Source organism: Alligator sinensis, unplaced genomic scaffold (genome assembly GCF_000455745.1).
Source record: "Alligator sinensis unplaced genomic scaffold, ASM45574v1 scaffold161_2, whole genome shotgun sequence".
Taxonomy (NCBI): Eukaryota; Metazoa; Chordata; order Crocodylia; family Alligatoridae; genus Alligator; species Alligator sinensis.
In genome coordinates, this window is record NW_005843463.1 from 74204 (window position 1) to 88614 (window position 14411).

Below are 14411 nucleotides of genomic sequence, written 5' to 3' on the forward strand. Positions count from 1 at the left end.
GGGGTCTGTGAAGCTCATCGCATCCATGCCTGTGGCTGTGGCTCGATGGAGGAGCCACCAGCTGAGGTCCCCAGTGGCTTGTGGGATGAAGGTGGAGTCCAGGCTCATCCACTGGGTTCCCCTAGCCATGACCTCACTGAGCAGGTCCCAACACTTGGTGTCTGGGCAGGACAAGAGGGTGGCATGGTGGATCATGTGGTGCATGAGAGTGTAGAAGTGGTGGCGATGGATGGTGGAAAAGTGGACTGGTCTTGTGTCCTCCACCCAGCTTAGGTGGTCGAGTAGAGAGTGCCAAAAGGCTGGGTGAGGCACCAGCCCCATTACAAACACTGGTGGGCTGGAGAACACGGGGTCAGGGCAGGCAGGGACCACCACCATGCAGGACCTGGTCAACAAGGGCAAGGGCGTCAGGAGGTAGGGCAGATTTCACCTCCTGGACCAGATGGCAGGTCGCACATGTCATGGGTAGACCCATATGCCAGGCCAGTGCAGTGGGGTCCACCCACTCCTGCCTATCATAGTCCAGAAGGTCTCTGATACAGGTGACACCAGCCAGGATGAATCTCTGTCATAACTGGGGTGCCTCTGATGTTGGCACCTCCAGCTGGGGGTTTCAGAGGAGGGGCTTGATGAGTGGGATGGCACCAGGCCTGGAGGAGGTTGTGGTGGAACTCTGGCAACCCTGCAGGTCCTGCAGGAAAAGGCCCACAGGCCGAGAAGCTGCCACTCATATTGGAGGCCCTGAAATAGCAATCATATTTATTTGGAAGGACTTCTTTGAGGTGACTTTGCTGGACTTTTGGAAAGGCTGTTGGTTAGACTTTTTGAAGGGTTCTTGGCTGGAGTCTTCTCAGGAGTCTGGGCTGCAAGTTTTTCTGGAGTCATGTCTGCTTTCTTAAAGAAAGTGTCCAAGCAAGTTGGGACAGACGTTCTCCAGGGAGATGAGTGACACAGCGAACTTGTTTGCTGGCATGCCGTATGTCGGATCAAGCATTGTAAGTTGAAACTGACATCATAAAGTTGAAACAGGCTGTCAATTTATAAATGTTGTAAGTGCAAAACGTTGTAACTTGAAGTGTTGTAAGTCAAAGACTGCCTGTATAGCAGTTGCTGCAGGGCCTGAAAATGGAACATCAGGACCTGGCTGTGCAGGCAAACCAGTCCCTGGCCACCATCCCGCAAAGGGAGAATCAGGACCCTCGCAGTGAACCAGTGCTGTCCTGGCCAGAAAAAACTCGAGTGCCTATCTCTGGAGCCCTGCTGGGATCTAAAGGGACACAGGCAGGGTGTGTAAGTGGTGCCAGAGCATGGACAGGACCAGCTGGTTCAGCACCAGCACTCTCCCACGCAGGGCGAGACATCTCAGGAGCCCTGACCATTGCTGGAGACACTCCACTACCCTTTCCTCCAGTTGGTGTCAGTTCTCCAGTAGGAAAGGGTCTGTGGGGGACAGGTAGACCCCCAAGTAGGGCAGTGAGGCTGTTCTTCAGCGGATTCTGTGGAGTGTGGGTAGGAGTGAGCCCATCTGCCACCTGTCACACACTGCCAGGACAAAGCTCTTGACCCAGTTGACCCAGGCAAAAGAAGCTGCCAAGTTCAACACCTGGCAGGCCTCCACCTGCACCAGGTCACCTGAGTCCTGGACTGTGAGGAGTATGTCATCAGCATACACTGAAAGGACCAGCTGCACCACCAGTTCCTGGAGTATCAGCTCTGCCACCTGCCTCTGCAGAAGGATGAGAAAGGGTTCCAGGGCCAAGGCATACAGCTGGCCAGACAGTGGGCAGCCTTGAATCACCCCTCTCCTGAATGGGATGGGTTCCGTCAGGGTCCAGTTGAGCTTGACCAAACACTCTGCAGAGGTATACAGCCCTGGAGAGCCCACATGAAGTGGGGCCCAAAGCCAAAAGCCCTCAGTGTGCCTCTGAGGTACCTGTGATCCACTCTATCAAATGCCTTCTCCTGGTCCATGGATAGGAGGGAGAAAGACAGGTCCTCCCAGCGTGCTAGCTCTAGAAGGTCCTGAACCAGGTACAGGTTGTTGAAGATGGAACATCCGGGCACTGTGTACATCTGTCAGCATGGACGGCAGGCGCAGTGAGATGGCCTTAGCTACCACCTCTTAGTCCATGCAAAGGAGGGACACAGGGTACCAGTTCCTCAGGTTGTGGGGATTTGCCTTTTTTTGCAGCATGGCCCTCTGGCATTGCAGGAGCTCCACACTTCCCTCGGATTTGGCCCAGACCGCAGCAAAGTCTGGGCCAAGGATGTCCCAGAAGGCCCAGTAGAACTCAGTGGTCAGCCCGTCAATGCCTGGTGTCTTGTTTCCAGCCATCAGGTGGAAGGCAGCTGAAAACTTGGCCAGGGTAAGAGGAGCCTCCAGCCAGTCCCATTTGCCTGTGCTGATCTGCAGGAGTCCCACCCACAGGGTCTGACAGGCTTTGATGTTTGTCAGATCCAGTGAAAAGAGTTCTTCATAGAAGGCTTGCACACACCACTGCATCTCACTTGGATCTGTGAGGGGGGTGCCATCTACCACCAGAAGGCAGGTGATGTACTTTTTGGCTCCCTGCATCCTCGCCAGGGCACAGAAGAAGCAGGAGCGATGGTCCATCTCCCGAAGAAGCTGTACATGTGAGCAGACATGCACATGATGGACATGGTGGTTGTCCAGAGTACGAAGCTCTTACCGCCTCTTCTGACACTCTCCACAAAGGGACGGGTTGGTGGCCAGTCACCTTTCCAGATCTGGCACTTCCTGTCTGAGCTGCTTCTGGACTGCCTCCCTCTGCTGGGTCTGCCCCCACGTGTACCTGCAGAAAGAAAGCTGGATGCACACCTTCCCCATGTTCTACCTTCTCTGAACTGAGGGGAAAGCTGCCGGTTGCTCGTGGGTGCTGCGGCTGTTACCTGGGGCTCAGCGCTGCTAAGCCTGAGAGGCCCAGAGCTGCGGGACAGTGCACAGTGCCCTGCTGAGCAAGGTCACACCTGTGGGATGCAGCAGCATGGTGCCAAGTGGCTGGGGCTGAGGCCTGCTGCCTGCCATGCAGGAGGACTGTGCAATGAGGCCCTGAGTGGCCCCAACTCCTGCTGCCACTGCTGGTGAGTGCAGAGGGCTAGGGCTGGATGAGAGAGTGAGATGGGATCGGGGGGAACGAATGCGGGTTGGGGGAATGAACAGGGTGGGAGAAACGAACGTGGAGTTGGGGGAATCAACAGAGAATTGGGGGAATGAACAATGGGCAGCGGGAAGGAAGGGGGAGTTGGGGAAATGTTCTGGCTGGCTAGCCTCTGGTTGCCTCAGAGCATGGTCCGGGACTGTGCCCTGATCCGCTTTTTTCCCGCAATATTTTTTCAAAGTTAGCCCTTCTGGAGTCCAAAACTATTATTGTAGACCTATTATTGTCCATCCTAACATTTAAAATAAACTGAATAAATTAGTTCAGTTTTTTTGTGTGAGATCGGTACAGACTGTGGGAGGTATTTGGATCACTGCTGGTATTTGGATCAGTTTAATCTTTCTCTTTTAGTTTCTTCAACCTTCTAACTGTATCTTCCATCTTGCTTGATTCTTCCTTCTCCTATTCCTGTACCAGTGGCAGAGTCCTGCCATTCTTTAATTTGTCAAGCTTCCTGCTTCATTTATGAAGACACTAAACTGATTCCTTAGTTCGTTTCCACCTCCATTTTCTGGCTGCTATTTTGGTTGTTCTTACAGCTTCATGCTACCATGGGTTGCTCTCCTCTTCTGAAGTTATGTCAATTAGGGAGTCATCTTTGATAGGTTTCTAGATCTACTGCTTTATATATGCTGCTTCAGCTTTTATGCTTAAAGATCTTTATCTGCTTATTAACCCTTGATGTGTGACTGCTCACAGCATGTTCTGATGTTGACACTGCTTACCATTCCACAGGTTTCATATGGTCAAAGTGTAATGTGTGTGAGGCCGGGGTAGGGGAGATCAACTAATTCTTCCCCTCAGGGACTCTTCTGCCACGCCTTTATTGTTGGAAGAAAAAAAAGAGATGTTAATCCCTGAGATATCATACAATCGATAACCCTGCTATTAAAGAAAACAAAACTGGTTTTATTAAGTTTTCTCATTATAATCGCAGTTCGTGGTCTTTTTTTCCCCCAATCTGCGGCTTCAATTCCCTTTCTCTCTCTTCGTTGGAATAAACAGGGAGGTTATGTTGGAACCTCTCCCTTTTCTGTTCCTCTCTTTGCTGGTCCCCACTTCCTACCTCAGCCCTACAAGGAGTTTCCCTTGTTGGAAAAACCAGGTAAGTGCTCAGGTAAGTGCTCATGGTTTTAGCATCCTTTCTCTCATCAATCTCTCACTGTGGTTTTCTTCACTAGGAGTTAGACTCCGCAGCGTTGGCTCTCAATTCAGATCCATCTCTGATCATGCTGGCCACGCTCTCTCGCATCTCTTTGTGTGCCCCCAGGGGCAATCTGCTGCTCGCAGTGTCCCCTCTTTTGTAGACCCTGAACCCTCATCTGCCATTTCTTTCATCCGGCGTGGAAAGAGGCATAGCTGCACCTTGTGTCCCAGTCACTGCACTTTCCATGAACTGGCTGCCCCACTTCTTGGGAGAGGAACCAAGGAACAGGTTTGACTATCACCCTGTTTCAGTGTAATCTCACTCTTAAATAAAAGCATATACTAGCCCACAGCACTGCAGCAGAAAGTCTTTGAGCCACAATGCCCAGGTTAAATCAGAGACAGGGGCAGATCCAGAGGGGATCCAGTGGTTTGGACACTCCCCGCTTCCATGACTCCCACTACCATTCCGGGTTGATCCAGGTGCAGGGGGAGCCCCAAGGATGCTCCTGCCCTGCTCTAGCATTGAGCTGTGTCTGCTGCTTAGAGGACAGCAGTCCCCTGTCCCATGCTCAGGGGATGGCAGTGGCAGTGGACAGCAGTGGCAGTGTGCAGGCTCCACCCTCCAGCACCTTCTCCCTGGCACCCTGCCTTTCCACATGTCCCTTGCTGGCTGGTCAGGGAAATGGAGAGATCTAACCTCAGTATAAGATTAACACATTTAACTCAGAAGTTTTACAAACAGTATCATAATCTGCCACAACGTTATGCTAGACTTGGTTCCAGGCCTCTGAAGCCTTGGCTGTCATTCATGACTTTGCACATACTGTTGCCAATGGCTCTGGGACTCTACAGCCAGGTCCTTCAACACCCAGAGGTGCATTTCATCAGGGCTGTTGATTAAGTTTTATTCACATTTATCAAAAGCTCTCTGATATGCTCTAAACACCAGGCTGTGGGCTCGGCCATATGAAACAGCTTATCTATCTCCCACTTAATGCTTTAGCTATACCCTTTTCTATGGGGTATACTCAGTCTACTTTTTTTAAGTGGTCTTATATCCACAAACATGTTTGACTTCTTAATCTTTGATGTGCCATGTAGACAGCCAGGTCAGAATAGGATACCAAATTCATCCAGAGCTTCCTTAGATTCAGTTTCTGGGGAAAGAAATCATTTCTTAAGACTGACTTGTTTTTCAGTTTAATTGAGGGATTCCAACCTTGGCTTTGTTCGGGCCCCAAAATGTGACAATCAAGCAACTCTAACCACAGCTTATGGCCTCTGTCCCTCCAGGGAAGAAATAATGATCACAGTGAGAGAGAAGCCCTACAGATGGACACGAACTTAATGCTAAGGATCCCGGGATCTCTGCCCTTCTGGGCATGTCTGAGTTCCTCCATGACCCCTGTGCATGTTCCTGGAGGTGAGGGGCCCATACTTGCTTAGTGTGTTTTAAGCCTCCTTTCTGCTCCTTATACCTGCTCATATGGGCCATAATTTAAATTTGGGCCCAGCTAGTAAGCTAAGTTCTACAGGCTGAGATGAAGGAGACAAAGGTAGAGGCTGTTTTGTAATAGAGAAAGTGGTTTGATATAAGCTTGAGCTACATGGCCAAGGAAGTGTGTAACACGCAAGAAAGCCATTTCCTGTCAAGTCGGTATACAGCATTTCTGAGAACATAGAGAAACATTTAGAATTCAGTGGCTCCTACAGTGATAATTGTTTAGTGAGAAAGCAAGGAGAAGGTGACCTGCAAACAGTGTCTCAGGGGGATATATTCTTTGGGGGACTGTGGGAGAAAAAGATTGGAGGGATAGGAAAACATAGTCCCAGAAGGTGTTCATCAACCTACTTAATACTATTGCGCTTTCTAAGTAATAGACCAGTCAGGAGTGTGAAACATGGAAAAATGAGGTGGCTTTTCTTACCAGCCCTGTCACCTGTCCTCATCGCAAACATGTCTTTGCACCATCTCAATCCACTATTATTAAATATCTAGGAGAGGGAAGAAGCTCCTAGGAATAACATAGTATCCTGATACTATTAAGGATCTGCTATACAACAGAACTGCAGATCTGTGTGATATATGCATCTGCCTAAATGTCCCATAACTTGTGTAGATAAGAGTGCTGCTGTAAGAGAAGAAGAAAAAAGAAATGAAAAGGAAAACACATAGGAAACGGAAAGTGTTGTTGTCACAGAATTACATTTGTCTGGTGGTATTTGATGTCCATGCTGAATGCTGTGTTCAGAAAAAAAGCAAACCAAACTTGTGAAAATTAGGATATAAAATGTCTAGATATATGCCAACACAGCATTACATTTCTCTTCTTTGACTGGTAGCCAAGTAAATCCAAAGTATGTATATTCTGCCCCTGCCTTTGACCTGCACTGGATAGGACCTGCTTCCAATCATACTAAGATCCAACACTTAACCTGCTCCACAGAAGGAACACCACAGCTACTAAATTTTATAATGCCATTTACTCCCTTTTATAAACCTTTCATCCTGAAGCACATATAAGACTGTGCTTTCCCTTATGCAGCATTAAACTCTCAGCTTCCACTTCTCTTTCAGGTAAGTGCAGATACCCCACACAGATTTAGAGAATTGCTCCTGCATTTTAATACACTAATTCAGAGTTGGTGGAAACCGCACTTGATCATCCATTAGGTATGCTCTGATACCTACCAATATTTCCTGATTTTCAGTTTTTAAATATGAAACACTTTAAAATTTCATTTCCTGATTTTCAGAAGTTGGAGTTTTCTAAACTCAGTCTTTAACTCAGTATTATGAAGGGTTTCATTTTTTACATTGATAAAACTAATTTGGATGTATGATTTCCACTATTATTTGCTTAAATATTTGGTATATTCTAGAGATGTTTAGAAAAAGCATGACTGCAAATGTAATGTTCCTGCCCCAAACCAGAAAGAGTGGCTGCATGATGATCCGGGACTGTAGCGAATGTGACATCAGAAGCGGAGCTGTCTCTCATATATGGTCACAGGCAGTGTTTTACTATTTTATTGGAGGTTTTAGCCATGAAACATTGGAGATAAACCCCCTGATAATGTCTAAAAAGGTGAAGGTTGTTTCTATTGGCTCCTCCCTGCAGAGATGCCAGCATGTGAATCTATATATTTCCTCCCCCTGCTTTGTATTCTTTGTCAGACACAGAGAAGCCCTGGCAGAGTGAGGTGCATGCAGGGCAGTGCCAGCAGGGATGGGGGGCATGATGCCAGTGAAGGGGCACCTCTCCACTCAGCTGCTTTGGTTTCTTGTCCTACTTGTTCTTCAGCTAACCAACAGTGAGTATTGTATACATTTCTCTCTTATGTATTTTGAATTCTTTTTAGCTAGGAATCAAGGCACTGAGAAAAGAGAGACGTAAAAATACAAGAAGTTATTCTCTCACTTCTCTGTCTCCCCAGTTTTGGAGTCTGCATGATGAGCTGTTCAAACAGAGAGGGCTGTTTGGTTTATATATTTATAGTAATTGCTTGCATGGAAAAAAAAAAGAAATATCCACTGATTTTAAAGGAGTAAAGCAAAAGTTAGAAGGAAGTTTAAGATCCATCCAAAATAGATTTACATATTGAAGCCACAACCCCAGAATAGGAGGCTTGTTTTCTTAGGGGAAGAATATTAAATTAGCAAATCATAATTCACTGGGTGTCACTTTAACCTTCATATTGAGTATCTGAATGTGAGAAGTATCTGGTAATCCCATGGCTCAAGGCTGTTCTATTCACCTGCTGCCATAAGAAGGAAATTTTTTTTCCCCAGCTGAGTATGTTATTTACCTCCTTTTCTTTCTTTCTTTCTTTTTTTTTACCTTCCTCTGAACTATCAGACTTTGCCTGCAGACAGAAATGAGAGACTAAGCAGGGCAACTAATGCTCCCAAATTCTTCCTGAAACTTTCATGTCAAATCAATCGTTTGAATTGGGGTGAAGATTAAATTTTCTCCCAGGTTAGATTAAGAACTTTTTTTTATCTTCCCCTTGTCCTCCTGTTTAGCACTGGGCATGGCCCTCTTTTTAGGGTCAACTACCATATTTCACTTAACAGATATGACCCTGGTAGTATTCAGATCTTTCATTCTCTCTCCTGTTGGTGGCATGCAGTAGGTTCCTTTTTGTCTTGTGCTCATGATATGAAAGAATGGGCTGAGTAGTTATCTGGTGGATAATTGTGCCCGTCAGTGCAAAGGGCCTGGTCTCAGTGGCCCAAGCAGTCCCTCTCAGCCCTGTGTTCTTATGTTCCTGGTGATTGGTGCACATTATGTCCCACGTGCCATTGTTATAAATCTGAATTAATAATCTTAAAGTGCCCAAGTGCTGCAGGGCTCTAAACCCTGCTGAGCTTCTAAGTAACCATGCTGTTGACAGGTATAATATTAAAAAATGTCAAATGGCCTAAAAGTGCAGTTGAAATGTTTCAAAAGTTTAGTGTACAAAGATACACATGGGACAAAAGTGTTCTGTGGGGAGCAGATACTATTGTGTACCCTGATATTTCATTCTGCCTTACATCTAGACTGTAGGTTTATCCTCCAGGCATCCCACAATAAAACACTATCCCCTTTCCCCCTGCTTCTGATGGTTTCCCTGCACCCAGGCTGCTGCTGCTCCCCTCCCAGCCCCTTCTGCTGGCTTCTGGCACTCCCAGTGCTTCAGGCATTGGGCTCTTTGCATCCTTGTCACTTGGTATAGCTTGTGGCACTGTGGGACTGGAATTGCATTAGGCAGGTACAATCATAGAATCATAGCAAAGTAGGACTGGAGGAAGCTTAGGAAGTCACCCAGCCCAAACCCCTGCCTAAGCCATCCCTCCTAAACATCCCTGTCTAAACCATTCCAGACAAGTGTTTGTCTATTGCATTTTTAATAATTTCTGAGGATGAAGCATCCACAGCCTGTCCAGGTTGTCTCTTCCAATGCTCAACTGTCCTCATAGTGTGATTTTTTTTTCTAATAACCAACCTAAATTCCCCTATTTTCAGTTTAAGACCCTGGAGGTATATCTACACAAGATGTTTTACTGCATAGTAGATTAGTCTACTGCTCAATAAAGCATGACTGTCTACATATTTATTGCACAGTGAATTAGACTACCGTGTTACTACCTTTAAATAAAGGCAGTAAACTAACTGCGCAGTCGATATTGTGCAGTAACATGTGTGGAGATCCTGATCAGGAGCAAATTTGCTCCTGGTTACCCTAGCCAGCAAGGGTGCAGGGAAAAAGGGAGGTCTCTGCCCCTGGTTCTGGTGCTGCACAGATCCCTGGTTCACCCCAGGAGCTGGGAGCCAGTCTGCACCAGGACTGGGGAGTTCTCTGCTATCAGTTCCAGCTCCCAGCATCAAGCTGGTGGCTCTGGAGGGTGATCAGGGCCTAGGAGCCCATCCCCCGGCTATCCCCTGGAGCAGCTCTGTGTGGCCTGGGGTTGGCTGATCAGGGATTGGGCAGGATCTAGAAATCTAGCCCTCATCAGTCCCCTGGAGCAGCTGCATGCCAAGGGGATCTGGCTGCCCGAGGGAGTGGGCGGGGCTTGGCTTCCATACCCAGGACAGCTCTCAGCAACCCCCTGCCAGGCAGGGAAGCCCTGCCCACCAGGGGTCTTGCTCTCAGCTGTGTGTCCAGATGAGCTTGGGGCCAGGAGAGCCTTGCCCACTTCATGGGCAGCTTGTTCCCAATGCCATGCAGATCAGGCTCCCTCCAAAGATGCATGGGGCCAGGACACAGCTACTGCTAGAAGACAGCAAAGCTCTCTTGGCCCCTATGGCTGCAGTGATTGGTCCATGCCTCTTGCCAGCCCCCAGGCTAGTACTGAGGGGAGCCTGGAACTCCCCCTGGTTGTTGCAGGGGGTCAGAGCAGGGCTGAGCAAATCTGCTCTCAAGAGGGAGCATGTGTAGATGTCCTCTCAGGGAGGCTTACTGTGCAGTAATTTATTGTGCAGTAAGCCGACATCAAATAAATAGCACATGTAGACGCACGCTGGGAGATGATGGCTACAGAAGCGTACTGGCAGTTCCTTTGGGACATCTGATTGCTACTCATGCAGCTGTGACAATTGTAAAGCATGCCCTCTGGAAGCTGTGGCAGGGGGATGCGTGCCCGTCTGCAGCTGAAACCCTGCATTTCAAATGTTAAGAGCACTATTCTACTTCGGCATGTTTCAAATGTTATATTTATATGCACCCTCAGGTTCCTTCAGCTTATAGCTGCAGAATGCTCCTGGCCCCAGGGATGGGATTCAAGGAAGCAGGGCTGGATCTCGAACTTCCCTCTAGAGTTAATAGAGGAAATTAATTTTCTTTGGAGACTGTTGAGGAATGCCTCCTCACTGGGCACCTAGAGCTAGACAGTAGGAAGCGCTGAGCACAGGACTGTTTTGGAATTGCTGTCCCTTTCTAAAACATAGGGCTGGCTCCAGACATGCAGGCATGTACAGTGTGTGGTGCCACAGACCTCTTTGTGGCACAAGAAACTGCATGCTTGGTGCACTAAAACATAACCTGAGCTTCAGATTTATAGCCTGGGGGCAAAATTTGCTACCAGAAAATCCCAATAGTAAAAAAAAAGCATAGCAGAACAAAGTGTTGTGATGCACAGCCCAGGAGTGTGAACTGGCAGACATGGAGGCTTAGTCCTCCAGGGAGATGCTTTGGGTGCAGCCAGAGCATCTCTCCTCCTCTAGTTCTGCCCGTGTCCTCCAGCATGACAGAAGCCGGGAAAAGCAAGGAAATGCCAGTTTTGTTAAAGTGGGGCATTTGGCCCCATACTAAAATACACAGTCAAGCATGTGCACAGAGGCAAAAAGGAGCAGCACAAATGTGTGCTGCTCCTTTTTCTGCCACTGCAAGCACAAGCCCTTGCATGTGGGGGCATGCCCTATGGCCGTGTCCAGACGAGCATGGCTGTGCAGTATGTTGTGCCACAAACAAATCCTTTAAGTCCATTTTAAAATGAAATATCCTTAAAACAAGAATACTTGCTTTCCAATTAATTGCATTTGCAAGTGTGTCACAAAGCTATAAACAACTGACATTTGCCTAGTACCACATCTGACAAACTATTTGACCAGGTCTGTTAACAATAGCTGTAGGGATGTCACTGTCTACTCTTTAATTAAACATAGTTTCTAGGGGCGGAAGGGACCTGACCAGATCATCAAGTCTGACCCCTTGCCCTGGGCAGGAATGAGTGCTGGGATCATAATACCCCAGCAAGATATCTAGCCAAACTCCTCTGGAAGACCCCCAAGGTATTGGAGAGCACCACCTCCCTTGGGGTTCTATTCCAGAGCCTGGCAGCCGTAACGGTAAAGTAATACCTCCTGATATCAAGACTGAACCTGCTCTCAATCAATTTGTGGCCATTATTCCTTGTTATCCTAGGTGGTGCCTGGGGAAACAGAGCATCACCTATTTTCCGATAGTCCCTCCTGGTGAGTTTAGAGACAGCCACCAGAATCTCTCTCAGTCTTCTCTTGTGGAGACAGAATAGATTCAGGCCCTTTATCTTCATAGGCCTGGCCTACTGCCCCCCGACCATGCGAGTGGCCCTCCTCTGGTCCCTCTCAAGGTTAGCCACATCCCTCTCGAAGTGCAGCGCCAAGAACTGGATGCAGTACTCCAACTGTGGCTTGACCAGCGCTGCATAGAGGGGAAGGATCACCTCCCTGGATCTGCATGTGATGCCTCTGTATTAATTCTTCTGTCCTGATTCTCTATTTGAAGGTGCAATTAATGAGCTGAAGCTGAGCCATGGAATAAACCGCTGTTCTGGGCTGGTGGAAGTGAAGTATAATGGTCAGTGGATGAAGCTGTGTTTTACAGCTTCTCAATGGAGCCATGCTACAGTAATCTGCAAACAGGTGGGCTGTGGACCTCCAGCGAGTGTCTGTAATGGTTCCCACTTCAAAGAAGATTCCAAACCATACTTGTTGGTAGGAGATGTTTGTCATGGTAATGAGACATCACTTGCAGAGTGCAAAATATCAGATCTGTATCCAGAATCAACATGTTCCTCTTCTTTTTTTTCTGGAATAACCTGTGGAGGTAAGAATTCAGCAACCGCATGCAGGAAAAGCACCACTACAAGAAAAGATTGTTTGCCATTGCTGTGAATTAGTTAAGTATTAAATCACATTAACAAGGGTATGTATGTGTGTATTGGAAATCCAGATTGTTGAGATCAACACATTCAAATTTTGTAAGCTAGAAATAGGGAGTTTAAAATGTTTATACTCAATTCTCTGAAAACTGGAATATACTGGATTAACAGGAACACCTATCTGAGGCTAATTCTGTTCCCTCTGGAGCTGAAAGTAGCTAATCTGTAGCTAAACTAAGAAAGAAAGAAAGAATGGAAATCTTAGTATACAAATACTTGGAACCTGGGAAACTGGATACACTGTGATACAGGATATAAAATGATAAATGTAGAGTTAATAGACTTGTCATAAAATAATCATCATGACTGCAAAGCAGAGATTGGAGGATACAACCCGTTTGTTCAGGAAAGATAGAAATAAAGATAAAGTTGCAGTTTGATTTGCACATCAATAGTCTGATACATTACATGTAAGAAAGACAGGATAAAATGGATAAAACAGTACCTGATTGGGCCAAAATGACAAAAAGGATTTTGGAGGGGTAGCTTGAGGCTGCAAGGGAGTGCAGCCTTCTAGGCCTTGCTAGGGACTGGTGTCACTCTCTCCCAGCCTTTTGTTCCTTAGTATATGACAGTTAGGTAACGGTAAGTAGCTCTTCTTTAGTGTGGGCCAAGTAAAAGCATGGGCAAGGAGGAATCTTAGTTGAAGGTCCTGCCCTTGCCCCAGGAAGTGGAGTGGCCTCCCAGCTCCTGCAAGAACCATAGTTGTGACTTTGTGACTTTGTAAATGGAGACGGGTCACCTGTAAGTTGAGATAGATCCATGCTTGAGACCTGCTGGTGCATGACTTTTGCAGCATCTGTATGGGCCCTCTTAGACATTGTAGTCCCATGACAAGGAACATGTCTGCCCAGGGGCCATGACATGTGTGCCCAGAGGCCACGGGGCAGTCCCACTTACCATCTTGTTCAGTGGCTTGACTAGAGTTCCCACTGATTCTTCTTGTTGACCCAGATGGCAATGGGAGTGGCTATCTTTGGGTAGTCAAATACTGTGGTCAGGACCAGTGTGACCAGACAGAGTTAAAGAGGGGCCACGTTTGGGGCCAAAAAATGCACTGTGGGATACTTGGAGGTCCCACACCAGAGAATCCCATGATAGTGTGGGACAAACTATTAGTCGTTTCATAGATTTTACTGACTTTCGGGGCTGGAAGGGACCTCATGAGATCATCAGGTCCAGCCCCCACCATGGGCGGGAAGTCAGCTGGGATCAAGTGACCCCAGCAAGATATAAATTCACCTGTTTGTTGAAGGAGTCCAGGGTAGGTGGTTGCACCACTCTTGGGAGAGTTTGTTCCCGACCCTGGACACATGCACTGTAAAGAACTTTTTTCTTATGTCTAGTCTAAATCGTCCTTCCTGGAATTTATGGCCATTATGCCTTGTTATCCCTTGGGGAGCTCCGGTGAACAGGTATTCTCCCAGGTCCTGACGTACCCATCTTATGTAATTGTAGGCTGCCACCAAGTTCCCTCTAAGGCTTCTCTTCTCCAGACTGAAGAGTCCCAAGTCCTTCAGTCTCTCCTCATACAGCCTTTCCTCTAGGCCTTGGATCATATCAATGGCTCTCCTCTGGATTCTCTCAAGCTTCTCCACATCCTTCCTGAAGTGAGGGGACCCAATACTGGATGCAGTACTCCAGTTGTGGTCTCACCAGAGCTGAGTAAATTGGGAGGATGATTTCAGGCCTGTGCAAAGTGACTAGTATTCGCTTTGGATTCATATTCAACCGATTCAGGGAACAGTGATTCGATTCAGTGATTCCAATCACTGTCCCAAATCGATTCGGCCGAATCAGCCAGGCCCATCCTCCCTGGCCTGGCAATGGCTGCCCTGGCGTCCCCAGCTCCTGGCTCCTGGGGAAAAAAAAAGGCCCAACTCAGTGGGTGCTGC